Source organism: Acipenser ruthenus, chromosome 10 (assembly GCF_902713425.1).
Source record: "Acipenser ruthenus chromosome 10, fAciRut3.2 maternal haplotype, whole genome shotgun sequence".
NCBI classification, from domain to species: Eukaryota; Metazoa; Chordata; class Actinopteri; order Acipenseriformes; family Acipenseridae; genus Acipenser; species Acipenser ruthenus.
The window spans coordinates 30,452,471-30,467,176 of record NC_081198.1 but is presented as its reverse complement, the minus strand read 5'-3'; the positions used below and the strand labels follow the sequence as shown (position 1 = coordinate 30,467,176).

The following is a 14,706-nucleotide window of genomic DNA, read 5'->3' as shown; positions in this document are numbered from 1 at the left end:
TGGTGGGAAACAAAGCTTGTTTTGTATTTTAATAAAGTTACTCACTGGTGTAATTGCACGACTCCGTCCAGTTTCTGCCAGAAATACGGCACCCTCAGGAGGGCAGCGTTCACATTTGGTGGCAGCGGTGGGATGTGAACGAAGACCAGCAAATCCTTTCGACCCACGTGAAGAGAAATGGCAAATCTGGTTGAATTGGTGAACGAGCTTGTGCATTCCACTGCTGTACAGCAAGAGACCAATAGGATACAGCAACAGCAGTTGGAGGCAGGCCGGGAGGAGCGAGTCGCAATGATGGCTAGACTGAATCACTTATTCACGCCCACTTCCAGTTCCTGTGCCATTAGATCAACGCATGTGCTTCAAAAAATATATAGTCAGTGCCTGTCTGTGATTGGTTAACACCTCATCATAGGAGCAAAAATATATCAAACTATTACTTACACCACTAGGCCATAGTCTCATATGTCATGTGATTGGTTCACATCACTGTCAGTCCCGCCCCTTTTCAAAGGAACACCCTCCACCTCCACTCCTAACAACAACATAAAATGGCGGAATGCTGAATGCTGATGGGTGATTCTGTGACTTAACAGAAAATGAATTTCAAAACATACTACAAAAAAAAGAAAATAACTTACGGTATGAACTTCAAAAACATGTTCTGTTATTTACTTATTTACTTAAGCTGTATCAGCTATATTTAAACAAAAATACTGCAACCAAAATATTTGGTATAGTATATACCAAATATAGTATATTACTTCATTATATGTACAGCACTCAAATTTGTGCCAAAAAATGTTTACGCTTTTTTCCCCACTATTGCCTGCCACTCCAGTCCATATTTATAGGGGCACAGGCCAATTCACTGTATCCCAATTTAAGTCAATACAAGTGTTTTGTTTTAGTACTTTGCGTTGTGTTTTTTTTCATGTTATTTGTTAAACAAAATTGGTTACAGCCCCAATTTCTACCGGATTGCCAACAAATACCTTATACAAAGTAAAAAAAATAAATAATAATAGCGTTTGCCATTCCCATTGATTTCAATAACAAAGGCATCATTTATACCTTGGTAAGCACACCGTATATTTTGGGCAAACTCAGCTGTTTGGATCTCGTTATGTGCCATCCACAGATTTAAATAACAAATGCACTGCTTGTTACTGTAGTAATCGCTCTTACTGATCCACCAATCAGCTGTTTTCACCTCGTTACCTTGCCATTCACATTGATTTCATACAAAAGGCAGCATGTTACTGTAGTAAAAGCTTGACAGATCACTCAATCAGCTGTTTGCACCTCGTTAATGAGCGATTACCCCTATACTGTACCTTGTCTATTTAATCTCTGTATACAGTGTCGGGTTTACAGTTTGAAAAGACAGCACTGACTGCAACAGCAAGCATGGCTGGAAAGAGGAACGCGATTAGCATCAAAATTCAGTGTAAATAAAATGTTAGATAATGTGCGCTTCCTAAAACATGCTTGGAACTCAGTCAGTCAGCAAAGAATGCAACGTTGCTTCAAAAAAGCTGGGGTTTCTGTAGTTGAGGAGGAGAGTGCTGATGAAAATACAAACGAAACTGAAACTCTGGCAACACCAGAGGGGACGTCAGAGGAAGAATTCTCAGCTGTGTCACCTTACCGACCAGGATGCTCTGCCTGAAATTGTCTAAACCTAAGAGCTCATGAAACACAAGACAACTTCAATGTAGCCTCTTCTGTCGAACATTTTACACTGCAACCTTTTTACCAAGCTGCACAACTTAAAATGTTGTCTTAACTTTTCAAATCGGGAAAATTGCTTGAAATTGTCCCCTACAAGTTTTTAAACGTTTCCTTGTGTTATGGTCTTAAATCACAAACACACAACAGCTGAACTCAAACTTCTTAAGCCATCAATAAAATGAGTTTGATTTAGAATTGATTACAGTACATTGGGGGCAAAGGCCAGTGCAGAACATTGAAAAACGAATAGAACAGAATAACCACTGATTCATCACTGTGACTAATCCTTTTCTTGGGAAGTTTACCTTTAGGATGAAAACCATTACATGAGAGAAAATGAGAGAGAAAGAGAGAGCACATCGAACAAGCCTGGGTTAGTAGGGATAGGCGACGGATGGCAATTTCTCCATCTCTTTATATTTTAAATAACAAAAGTCAAGTTTTTTTGACAGTGTTACTCAACAGCGCTATGACAACGGTGTTTGCGACTTCTCAATCTAGACTTTTATGAGGAAAAATGAAATGTGGAAAACCTTTGGTGTTTCAAGTTATGTTAGCACATTTTAGTGAATCATAGTACCAGTGCCAACATAATATGAAACATGCTTCTCCTGGTAAAAGCTTGTCTATGTGGTGTGCAGAGTGAATCAGACAGTCAGGGGAGTGCAGGGTTGGGTCCTGGTCATACAAAGTCATTGATCTTTCCTGGGGATTCCAGAGGAAATGGCGCATTAGCTATGGCACTGCAAAAGCTAAACTGCTTAATTCCTGGTAAATACCAAGCACATTTCTATAAGGGCATCAATTACAAATACAGTCCTTATATCATATATTTAATGTCTGCTATTGAGACTCTTATGGTTCAATTGATTGTCACACCAAGATATGTTTCTGTGTTGTGCAAGTAACCATTCTAGTAAAGTATATAGTAATTGTCATACAAATGAATGATGAGATGTCAATCTTGAATTCCATTTCCTTTCCCAATCAAGTGCACGGAGCTCGGCCTGTAAAATTCAATTGCTCTGAGGATTTCCATGACAATGGCTGATTGTTTGGAGAACAATTCTTGGTTTGACCTTTTGAGGTGGCTGTTTTACATTTACTTTTTAATAATTACATGGTCCAGTCTTTCTGTAAAATGCTCATATACATATTGCATAATTCATTTTTAAATGCCTACCTTAATTAGCGGAATATAACACACCCTGTGCACTGCGTGTATGACTTTAAAGTTTAATTTAACATTTTTGTATAACATGCTCCACTTGTAAAATGCGTTCCTCTCGTATGCTAACAGCAGAGGGGTAAAGCAAAGCTTAATAGTAGGATCCATCTATCAATTAACCATAAAATGTTTCACCTAATTGTTGCAAAGCCATACAATTCCAATACAAAATCTTTGGTTTTAGCTTTTTTTTGTCTCAAACAAAGGCTGAACTGTAACATCAGCTGTAGAAAGACATGTTGGAATTCATGTAGCTTGTGACTTATGATAAAGATTACAACTGATTGAAGACATTGAGAAATGTTTCTAGACGGAACGTTTGTCATTGAATGAGTTTCTTTTGTTATTTCTAAAGTTAGCACTCATGGGTGTGTAATAGTTCCAGATGATTTGTGATACACATGTAAACTGCACTACATCTGTGTAAGCTTTGCTGGGAATTCCACAGCAAGCATTGAATTGGCTCTGATTGTTTAGTTTAGGGAGGCAGGGACTGTTTCTCCTCACCGTGCTTCAGCGGACACCTGCAGGGCTGGCCTTTGTACTCCAAGGGCCGGTAACCCCTTGACATAATTGGACATTGTAAATTGGTGAAAGTAATTGCACACACAAATTTATAAAGATAAATAAATACTATAACAATTTTGGACAAAAAAACAACTGAGGTTTGCAAACACTTTACAGGTCAACAAAATGCATACTCCCTTAGCTAGGCTGATGATACCTTGTTTTATATGGCTGACAGAGTGTTGCAGTATGCAGTATTCAAAGCTAGTTAAAGCTTCCTACTTAAATCAAATGAAGGTTGCAGCTTCCCCTCAGGCACAAATAGGTCATTTTCTCTCTGCGATACATACACTGTTCCCTCCAGTTGTGTTGTAAAGAAGCTTAAATGGGCCATGACAAGCAATTTGCTGCATGGGGGCTGAAACAAATGGTGCAGAATATTATTAGCTTCTTATGTGTTCCAAGTGTTCAATGACAAATTAGATTGCGCCATTTCCAGGAATATAGTTTCAACATGTTCCAGGTAATAATCAATTTTTTTTTTATAATGCACTTGGTTTTCCCCATGTGGGCTCCATTCAATAGTGAGGTTGGCCAGAAAATCATACAGTAACATACCTGCATGTGGGTCTAGCTGTTCGACAACTCAAACAGTCGCTTACGATTCAATGTGATGTCTGCAGGTAAAGTAAGGGAGACTGGAGAGTCATGGGTCTCTTTTAGTGAAACCAGGAAACATACCTAAAACATTATCTAAAGGGTACTTGAATGGTAAAAAAGTATCTTGGCTGGGCAAAGTTGAGGGTCTTTGCTGGGAATTCCAAGGTTCTGGAAATTCAGCGGGTTAGGGACGCAGAATTATCAGGGATTGTTTCTCTTGGTGAGCTCAGTTTCTCTGTGGGACTGGCCTTTGTCCTCCAGTGGCTGGACGCTCTCCAACATGCAAGCTGTGTGAAGAGGCGATTGGCTTGGTTGTGGTATCTGAGGACGCCCACTGACCTTCAGCTCTCCGGAGGTGTTTGGGTAATTCCTGAGGTGAGGGAGCATAATTGGACTGTGACAGGGTGACTGTCCCTGATGAGATTCTGCATGTCACATGCTTATGTACATGCAGTGTGAAGGTAATGAGATTCACACAGGATTCCTGTATTAATGTAGAGGGAGCACCATGTGGAGATAGCTGCAATGGTCCGTGAAGGTAGCGTGAAAGTAATATAAAAGTAATAAGTAATCAGTATAATATAAAACAGATTTGTTTTCATTATAAAAAACATAGTTGGAAATGTATACATAGGTTACCTTAACTTACCATTAACAAAAATTAAGCACAAAAGTAAAGCTGTTAAATATTTGATAAACAGTGTGTGTCCTTTTAAATAATGGTTTGTTCTGAAATACTGCAGTCTTTTATGCCATTGTGCCATTAGAAGTTTAAAACTACACTTTTAAACGCCTCACAGAAGCACACTTGCCCACTGAACAAAACAGTTATTTTTCTTTAATGTATTACTATTTGGTTTCTTTACTATCTGTACTGAATTTTGTCCGTACTGTAAGGGTTTTTAAAATTGCAGTTTCATGAAAATGAACAATTTCCGTTACATGGCTGTAAAATCTTTAAAAGTGTAGTCCCTTTGGGTTTTAAAATCCATTTCCCTACTTTTTATCCTTTATTAGCTGCTGTACCATTTTCTCTGGTCCCTCACCACTTGTCACTTTATCCATTTTCTTCACTTAGAAAAGCCAGTCAGGGCCTGTCAGAGTCCTGTTAAAAGACATCCTGTGCCATCCTGCTTTCTTTTTTTGGTAGATTTTTAATAAAAAATTTCCTGTGATTTAAAATAAAATTTTATTGATCCAGTACATAATGTAAATATCAAAGTGATTGAAGTCAAAGTGTTCAGTGAGGACAACGTTCATAACTTTAAATAAAATAAAAAATACAGTTACAATATATATACACACTGATACTACAAATTTTCTACATGGTCCTAGCTAAATGTAACATTCAGTTATTGTAAATTACTTCTTATAATACAAATTCACTTAACACTAATCCCCCCCCCCCCCCCCTCCCCTCCTTAATTGACATCAGCACCTGTGTACTCTGTTCTTGATCTGTTTTGGGACTACTGATCCTATGATGCATTTTGAGTTACCATAGTGTTCATGCATCAATGCCATTTCCATGAAGATTAGAAATGAGTGACATGGGACATGCAGATTTAAAGTTGCAATGGATAAGTTCATTTAGCACCGTATTTAAATTAATTGTCTTACCTCTGCCATTTCCACTGCTCCCCTTATCATTGATTACTACCTTGCCCATCACATCTATGCTAAAAACTTTACCTGTCCCATCTTTTGTGGCTTCAAGCTTAAACCATAGCTATTTTTTATTATTATTATTATTTTTTATATAAATTTAGTTGTTGCCAATTATTTATTATTATTTTTCTCCCCAATTTGGAAATGGGCAATTATTTTTTAGACTAAGCTCACTGCTACCACCCCTGCGCTGACTTGGGAGGGCGAAGACTAACATACGCTGTCCTCTGAAGCGTGTGCCATCAGCCGACCACTTTTTTTTCACACTGCAGACTCAACATGCAGCCACCCAAGAGCTACAGCGTTGGAGGACAACGCAGCTCTCAGGCAGCTTACAGGCAAGCCCGCAGGCACCCGGCCAGACGGTCGCTGGTGCGCAGTTAGCCAAAGTAAGGTAAAAATGTCCTCATTTTTCTCCCATTGTATTTTTTTACAGACCCCAGGCACTTTTATCCATATGTATATTACAGGACATCCAAGATTAATGACAATTAACTTGTGGAAATATACTAGGAAAAGCATTTTTACATGTTATATTAAACAATTTATTGATATTTTAAAATGGACTAGTCGCATGCATCGCAGGCCAAAAAAAAAAAAAAAAACGATTTATTTCTGTTTTAAAATGGAACAAAAATGTTGGTTTACTGCCAGTGTAACACTAATTGTGGTCCCTATTGGCGCAAGGAAGTACGGTACCTCTTGATACTGTTTGATGAGAGTAATGCTATTTGTGGTCCCCACTGGACAAAATGAACACCTGAAATATCCTTTTCTTTTTTCTTATTGATCATTTTGGTACACAGCAGTTTTCCTTTTTCTCAAAAATATAAAGGTGCAATGTTGTTTAATGGTTTGTAATCCAATTCCTTATGGCGTAACAACAGTAAATAATAAACAATGTTAGCAGGCAATACAGCGGCGTGTATTGCTTTGTTTAAATCCACGGTTGGTTCCCAAATAATAAACAGCCCTGTTCTTATTCACCCACATGTAACACAAACACAAGTCCACAGTGCGTGCTCAAGTGCTCATAGTGAATATACAGTCCTTAATGAAACAAAGTGCAGTGATGTTGTCCGGGTTTGTGCTGGCCTATGGCGACAACTCTGGATTGTGTTAGCCATCTAAACAACAGCAAACAGTATTTTCAGACAAGACAAAACAAACAAAACACTCACGACATATTTCACAAAGTTGTAAACACAGGTCCTTCCATGTTGTTTCTTAACCAAAACAAAGGAACAGATTATGTTGCTTCGACCCCCATTTGTACAGTGACCCATGACTCCTTGGTAAACGAGTGCAGCCGCTCCTCCAATCCGCGGCTCCCTCATCATTTCCCTTCTGAGTAGATGAGTTAGTGCACTGAAGCTCTGCCCCCTTTCTAGATGACAGACTTCATTTTAACCCTGGGAATTAATTGTCAAGCCAAACAGTCCAGGGTCCTCTGTTTCCGTTACGTAGAGCCCTCACAGGCCGGGAGGGAGATTTACCACCAAGAAAATTAAATAAAAAGTGAATACACTACAATAATTAATCAAACATGCCTATTTTAATGTAATGTGAGCAACCACGTTACATTCATCCCAGCTGAAAATGGATCGTGACCTCACGTTAAAAAAACAAAACAAAAAGAAAACCTACAACCCACTACCTTTCACCAATCTCCCATTCCCTCCTCCCATATGCTGAGCATCCAACCTTCCAATTCCATCCTCATTCAACCCAGAAATACAAACAATCAAACCCACTCATACCATTAAAACATAGTCTGCCAGAGGAGCCCGATGAAACAACAATGCAACTAAAACACAGGAGGGGTCCTCAGGTGCCTCCAGCTCCCGCAGTCTCTGTCCGTGTCTCTCCCTGGAATCACTCCTGTAATAAAACACTCCTCTGGGAAGACAAAATAAAACCTAAAACCAAAGGCATTGCCATGACATGCGTTCTGTCTGCATAAACCAGCAGCCCACATAGCAGAACGCTCACAACAATGGGAGCACAGTGCTCCCACCACCCTGGTCCTGCAGCTGGACCCCTCCACTGCATTCTGGTGGCCGAGCTATCCTTGGGCCAAACACACGTACAGATGTGTGTATGATTTAATTTGTTAATTGTTTTATTGTTTTGGCAGCTGGCCTCATTATTGTAAATTAGATCCAGCTGCCTATATCTGTTTCTCTGGGGCAGTTCATTGAGGGCTGCTGCTGTGTGGAGGGCCCGACTATGTGACTATCTTAAAAAAAGGTATTGTGTAAACCTATTTTGTTATAGTGCTATGTCAGGTAAACGGCTTAGCCGTCTTACGAGCTAGTCCGGGACCTGCATCATTGTTCATTTAGTATTCCGAGTGGGAGTTAGGTTTGTTTGTTTAGTTTGTTTTTTATTATTAAAAGTTCGCAAAAGCGCTAAACCTCCAGTTTTGTTTCGGGTCTCAGTTATTTTAAAGGGGCAAACGAATCTCAGTGAGTGTGGCCGTGTTACAATATGTGTGTGTAATTTATATATATTGTAAACGATTGCACCTCACCTCGGGTTTGCTGCCCCTTTAAAAACACGACCCAGCACAACAGAAGTGGATTTTTAAAGCGTGTTTGCGCTAATTTTTAATAAACACAAAATCAAACAAATACAAAATCAAAATAAACACCCAACTCCTCTTGGAGCACAAACTCAACTTTCAGGAACACACTGTCTAACACGGGACAGCTAAGCTGTTTTCCCGTCCTTACAAAAACACAGGTTTGACACCGCACTTACTTTAACTCTGGCTACTCGGAGACAGAGCTCCTCTTCTGCCTTCTTCTACTCAGCAGCCCCCGAGTAAACTGACTGCTCTTCTTTTATACCCTGCACCTGGTTCTAATTTCCAATTACTGCCCAGGTGCAGAGGATAATTAAACAATAAAACAGTTAAACAAATCAATTAGCAAATTAAATGAAACAATAAAGCAATACAATCAAACAAAAAGGTGCATTCCACACATGTTTCTCTCGCAGGGAGGTTTTAACCCCCTCCCTGCTGTCTCATACAACCCGCTATCTTACAATATATATATATATATATATATATATATATATATATATATATATATATATATAGCTCTGGAAGGAAGCAAGTTTTCTTCCAGGACAACCTTGTACTTGGCTTGATTCATGCCAAAGCTGCCCGATTCCAGCCTTGCTGAAGCACCCCCAGATCATCACCGATCCTCCACCACATTTCACAGTGGGTGCGAGACACTGTGGCTTGTAGGCCTCTCCAGGTCTCCGTCTAACCATTAGACGACCAGGTGTTGGGCAAACTGAAAATTGGACTCATCTGAGGGTGCTTCAGCAAGGCTGGAATCGGGCAGATTTGTCTTTGTGAAGGACGCATGAATCAAGCCAAGTACAAGGTTATCCTGGAAGAAATCTTGCTTCCTTCTGCTCTGAAAATGTTCCCCAACTCTGAGGATTGGTTTTTCCAGCAGGACAATGCTCCATGCCACACAACCAGGTCAATCAAGGTGTGGATGGAGGACCACCAGATCAAGACCCTGTCATGGCCAGCCCAATCTCCAGACCTGAACCCCGGTGAAAACCTCTGGAATGTGATCAAGAGGAAGATGGATGGTCACAAGCCATCAAACAAAGCCGAGCTGCTTGAATTTTTGCGCCAGGAGTGGCATTAAGTCACCCAACATCAATGTGAAAGACTGGTGGAGAGCATGCCAAGAAGCTTGAAAATCAGGGTTATTCCACCAAATATTGATTTCTGAACTCTTCCTAAGTTAAAACATTAGTATTGTGTTGTTTAAAAATGAATATGAACTTATTTTCTTTGCATTATTCAAGGTCTGACAACACTGCATCTTTTTTGTTATTTTGACCAGTTGTCATTTTCTGCAAATAAATGCTCTAAATGACAATATTTTTATTTGGAATCAGGGAGAAATGTTGTCAGTAGTTTATAGAATAAAACAAAAATTTTCATTTTACCCAAACACATACCTATAAATAGTAAAACCAGAGAAACTGATAATTTTGCAGTGGTCTCTTAATTTTTTCCAGAGCTGTATATATATATATATATATATATATATATATATATATATATATATATATATATATATATATATATAATATTATATTATATCTCACACACACACACACACACACACACACACTGTATATAGTATAGGGTGCTATGTGAGACACAAGCTGATTTTATCCCTACTCACGGTCAGAGAGGCCAGTCAGCCCTTAGCCAGTAGTCATTTTGACCCTTTGGAACTCCCTAAACGAATATATGTCTAATTTACAGCAGTCTATCTAATAATCTTTATTTAAATAAGCATAAGTGGCATCCTATATTGTCTAAGTGAATAAAGAGTTAAATGTCCAAACTCTTGTAAACTCACAGAAGAGACACTGGGCGAGTGTAATCGTAAAGACCTCAAAGTGCAGACATTGATAGATGTGCTCATGGGAACAGAAACCTGGATCCTATATCTCTGCACATGGAGGTGCCCAGAAACCATCCAATTTCACGGAAATCAGCACAGGGATTGCATTTCATGGTATCTGTGCAGTGCCCCATATTTATAAGTGTTAATCTTGCAAATGAGTTGTAAGATTGCGATCTCACAGGTTATTTGTATGCTAAATACTTATTGGGATATGAACCTTTTCAGTCTTCCTTGCAGGGCAGATTATCTTATCAGAAATGGGTGGTTCATTCATCAATGTGCATTGGTGGGATACCAAGTTACCCTGTAGTACCTGGAGAGATCATATAATCTATTTGAATGAGTGCTATAGCAGCTTGCATCCCCCTGTAGGAATTGTGTAATAGTTTATATACAGTTGTAGTCAAAAGTTTACATACCCCAATGGAAATTTATAATTTCTAGAAATTTCTTGAAAACAAAAACTTATAGGAAAAATCTTTTGTAGCAAAAGTTTTGCTCTTGTGGATAATTACAAGAAATAAATGTCTACAATTATTTATTTCAGCAAAACTCCAAAAATGCTAATTAAAAAGTATTCATACCCTGACTAGGAAAATGAAATTAATAGCTAGTTGAGGTACCTTTAGCAATAATAACCTCTTTTAAACAATTAGGATATTTGTCAATGAGCTTTTGGCATGATTCTTTATTGATTTTTGACCATTCTTCAACACAAAATTGTTCCAGTTCATTCAAATTCCGAGGACTTCCTTTGTGCACAGCTTTCTTCAACACATACCAAAGATTCTCAATCAGATTTAGATCAGGTCTTTGACTAGGCCATTCCAGCATCTTGATTTTATTCTTCTTGAACCATTCTGAAGTAGATTTGGATCGTTGTTGTGTGGGAACATCCATTTGTGCTTTAAACCAAGTTTTGTAGCGGAGGGTTTCAGATGATTGGACAATAACTTTTGGTATGCTATGGAATCCATTTCACCATGTATTGGAACTAAATTTCCTGTGCCATTGGATGAAAAACAGCTCCATAGAAGGACATTACCACCTCCATGCTTCACAGTAGGTTTGGTGTTCTTTTCTTTGTACGCTTCACCAGCCTTTCTCCAAACGTAATGACTATCAGCATGACCAAATAACTCGATTTTTGTTTCATCACTCCACAAAACCTTTGACCAGAACTCATATCCGTCATTCAAATGCCGTTTTGCAAACTTTAAGCGATTGTCCTTGTGACGTTTCCTAAGAGTGGCTTTTTTTCTTGGCCTGCGACCATTGAGAGCTTCACCATGCAATACTCGACCTATAGTTGAAATGGAAACCCCAGTCCCACTTGCAGCCAATTCACTTTGAATATCTTTGGCAGTCAATCTCGGATTGTTATTAACCTTCCTCATAATTCTTCTACTTGTTCTTCGTGAAATAACCTTCTTTCTTCCTGACTCAGGAAGCGTTGTGACAGTACTATGAGTCTTGTACTTCTTGGTAATAGAAACAATAGTTGAAATTGGGATACTCAAATACTTGGAAATCTTCTTGTCATAAAGCTGGAGAAGGACACAATAAATTATTTTCTGGCTAAGGTCTTCAGATAGCTCTTTACTTTTTCCCCATATTGACTTATTGGTAATGATAGCAATCATCCTATGCCTAACCCTGTTCACATACAATGCAGAATTAGGTTCTGCATTATCATATTTAAATTTCTAGCACCTTGTACAATCATAGCATCAAAAAAAAAAATACTGAAATAAATAATTGTAGTCATCTATTTCTTGTAAGCTTTTTTTCCCCTCATACACAAAATCCACAAAAGCAAAACTTTGGCTACAAAAGATTCAGTTTTGCTCAACTTGTAATGTGTCTTTGGATCATCTAAGAAAAGGTATTATTGACAAGCATCTTGACAGTGCAGTACACAAAAAACATCAAACTTGAAATTCAGGCTAAACAATTACTGAACAAACAGGTCACAATCACAGGACTGTTTAAAAAGAGCACAGAAAGTAGAGAAACACATAATGTCAACACGTTTGAATTAGTGGAAGCCTTTGTGCAGCGAACATACTGATACAATGGTTTTCTCAGCTTTTTCCGGAGAAAAAATGACTAGAGACCTGTGTTTTACGTCTTTTTGATGATGTCGGACAGGAAAGGGAAAATTGTAATGTCAGACATGGTCTGACATAGGACCACAAAGGGTTAATACACAGTCCTTGGTATAATAACATTAACAGTCTTCTTTTAATCAAAAACCACAGCTTCAACAGTATATTTCAAGGATGAATACTTAGCTTTGCTATCAGTTTCTGACCGGTCCTTCCTTCCATCAGGCTGCTGTGTCTTTATCCTTCTGTATTCATTTCCGAGTTCCAAATTATCCTTGTTGTTGCCATCCAGATCTGTCTGTCAAGATGGAAAACTTCCTGTGACCTCCATTCAATTCCCCCTGGAACCACACGCTCCTTCCTGTACTTTTAATTCCCTTTCTAAAATTAACTTAATTAGTGCAAATGGAAAACACCTGGCTGCATTTAGACTCTGAGGAATAGGACTATTTTCTCCTTCTATTCACCTGTGCTGTATTACAAATAATAACACACACTTAACAATAAATAACTTAAACACAGCAGTACAAAATAAGCAACACAAGTGCCTCCCTTTGGGTAGCAAACAAGTTAAACCAAAATAATATAATAAATACAACAGCAAAATATAATGTGAACAACCAGCTAATTATAGGCACTCGTGACACAATTACTGTGCTTTTCTATGATTAATAGATTTTATACTGCTTTACTATTATATATATATATATATATATATATATATATATATATATATATATATATATATATATATATATATATATATATACAGTTGTGACGCCTGTCACACAAAAGTAAATATTATATAAGTGGTCCATTTAAGCGCACCACTTTTTAGCCTGGCCAGGTATTCAAAATGTGTTTAAAGTCAGAATATATGATACTTCAATGTATGCTTTCTGTTACCCTTTTAAGAGTGAGTTTTAGGAAACGTTGCCCCTTTAAATATGTTGGAGGACCTTGACCTTGACCTTTATAAACCCTGCACTAAGCGGATGGCACCTTTTCCTGTTGGGAGTTTGGACTCTGCTTAGTTTGCTGCTGAAGGTTTGCCGTCCGGTATTTCATGTGTACAGGTTTGCTATACTTAGATGTGTTAATGCAAAACTGCCTAAAGTTAGAGGTATACTATGTTTATCTAGCTTTAGTTTTTTACAGTTTTAGTCAATGTTCTTTGTTTAGCAAACATTGCTGGCACTTATTTTCTTTTTCATTGCTGTTTCCTGAAGGAAAACAAGACATTCCATTGGATTTTGGATTACAGCTGTGTTTTTTGGACTTTGTCTTTCTGGAGCGCTCATGGACAACCACACAAACCGGTGAGACCAAACTGATTTTATTATTATTTTTGTACGGCGGATGTTTGTTTAATTTCCCTTTACTTTATTTTTGTGGTGGATTTCAAACTGAATTTTGATTTTTGGGTTTTTTTCTATTTTTTGTTTGTTTATGATACTGGACTATTATTTTGGGACATTTCTACTGGACATTATTTTTACTTATTTATTGCCTCTGTAAGCTTACCAGTGGATTTACCACCATCCTATTTCTGTTTCGACTTGGTTTTATGTGCATGGGTCAGCAGCTACCCGAGGTACTGTGGGTCATAAAGTTGTTTGGTAATCTGTGTGTTGGACAGATGATTTGGAATTAAATGTTTTGCACCCAAATGAACCTAGCAATCCTATTTTTGCTGTGTATCTGCCTTTCTGCCATCTACTTTTTATGTCATTTTTAAGGAGTTTTTGGTAGTAACCTATTCTTATTCTGGGAATGTTGTGTTGGCCTTTTAGGTCAAAGGTAGATTGTTACACAGTGCCTGTAAAAAGTCTATGCCCCCTTAAACTTTTTCACATTTTGTTGTGTCAGTGCCTCAGAGTTTCATGCATTTAAATTAGGATTTTTTTCCACTTATCTACACACCATACTCCACACTGTTAAGGGGAAAAAGTTTTTATTGAGAAAAAAATTATATATTAGAAATACAAAACTGAAAGATCATAATTGGATCAGTCTCCACCCCCCTGAGTTAATACTTGTTGGAAGCACCTTTGGCAGCAATTACAGCTGTGAGTCTGTTGGGATAGGTCTCTACCAAATTTGCACACCTAGATTTGGCAATATTTGACCATTCTTCTTTAGAAAACTGTTCAAGCTCTGTCAAGTTCCTTGGGGAGCGCTGATGGACAGCAATCTTCAAGTCATGCCACAAATTTTTGATTGAATTTAGGTCGGGGCTCTGACTGGGCCACTCAAGGACATTTACCTTTTTGTTCATTAGCCAGTCCAGTGTAGCTTTGGCTGTGTGCTTTGGGTCGTTGTCATGCTGAAAGGTGAACTTCCATCC

At 38.2% G+C, this 14,706-nt stretch overlaps 1 long non-coding RNA gene across 1 annotated transcript in view; it reads left to right on the top strand.

The window, feature by feature from the left end:
• Positions 1-13,358: 13,358 nt before the first annotated feature.
• Positions 13,359-14,706, top strand: part of LOC131738098 (uncharacterized) — a 3,941-nt gene continuing 2,593 nt past the window's right edge. Inside the window, exons 1-2 of the long non-coding RNA XR_009329618.1 lie at positions 13,359-13,435; positions 13,589-13,678. This is a non-coding gene — a long non-coding RNA (uncharacterized LOC131738098). The remainder of the gene's footprint in view (positions 13,436-13,588; positions 13,679-14,706) is intronic.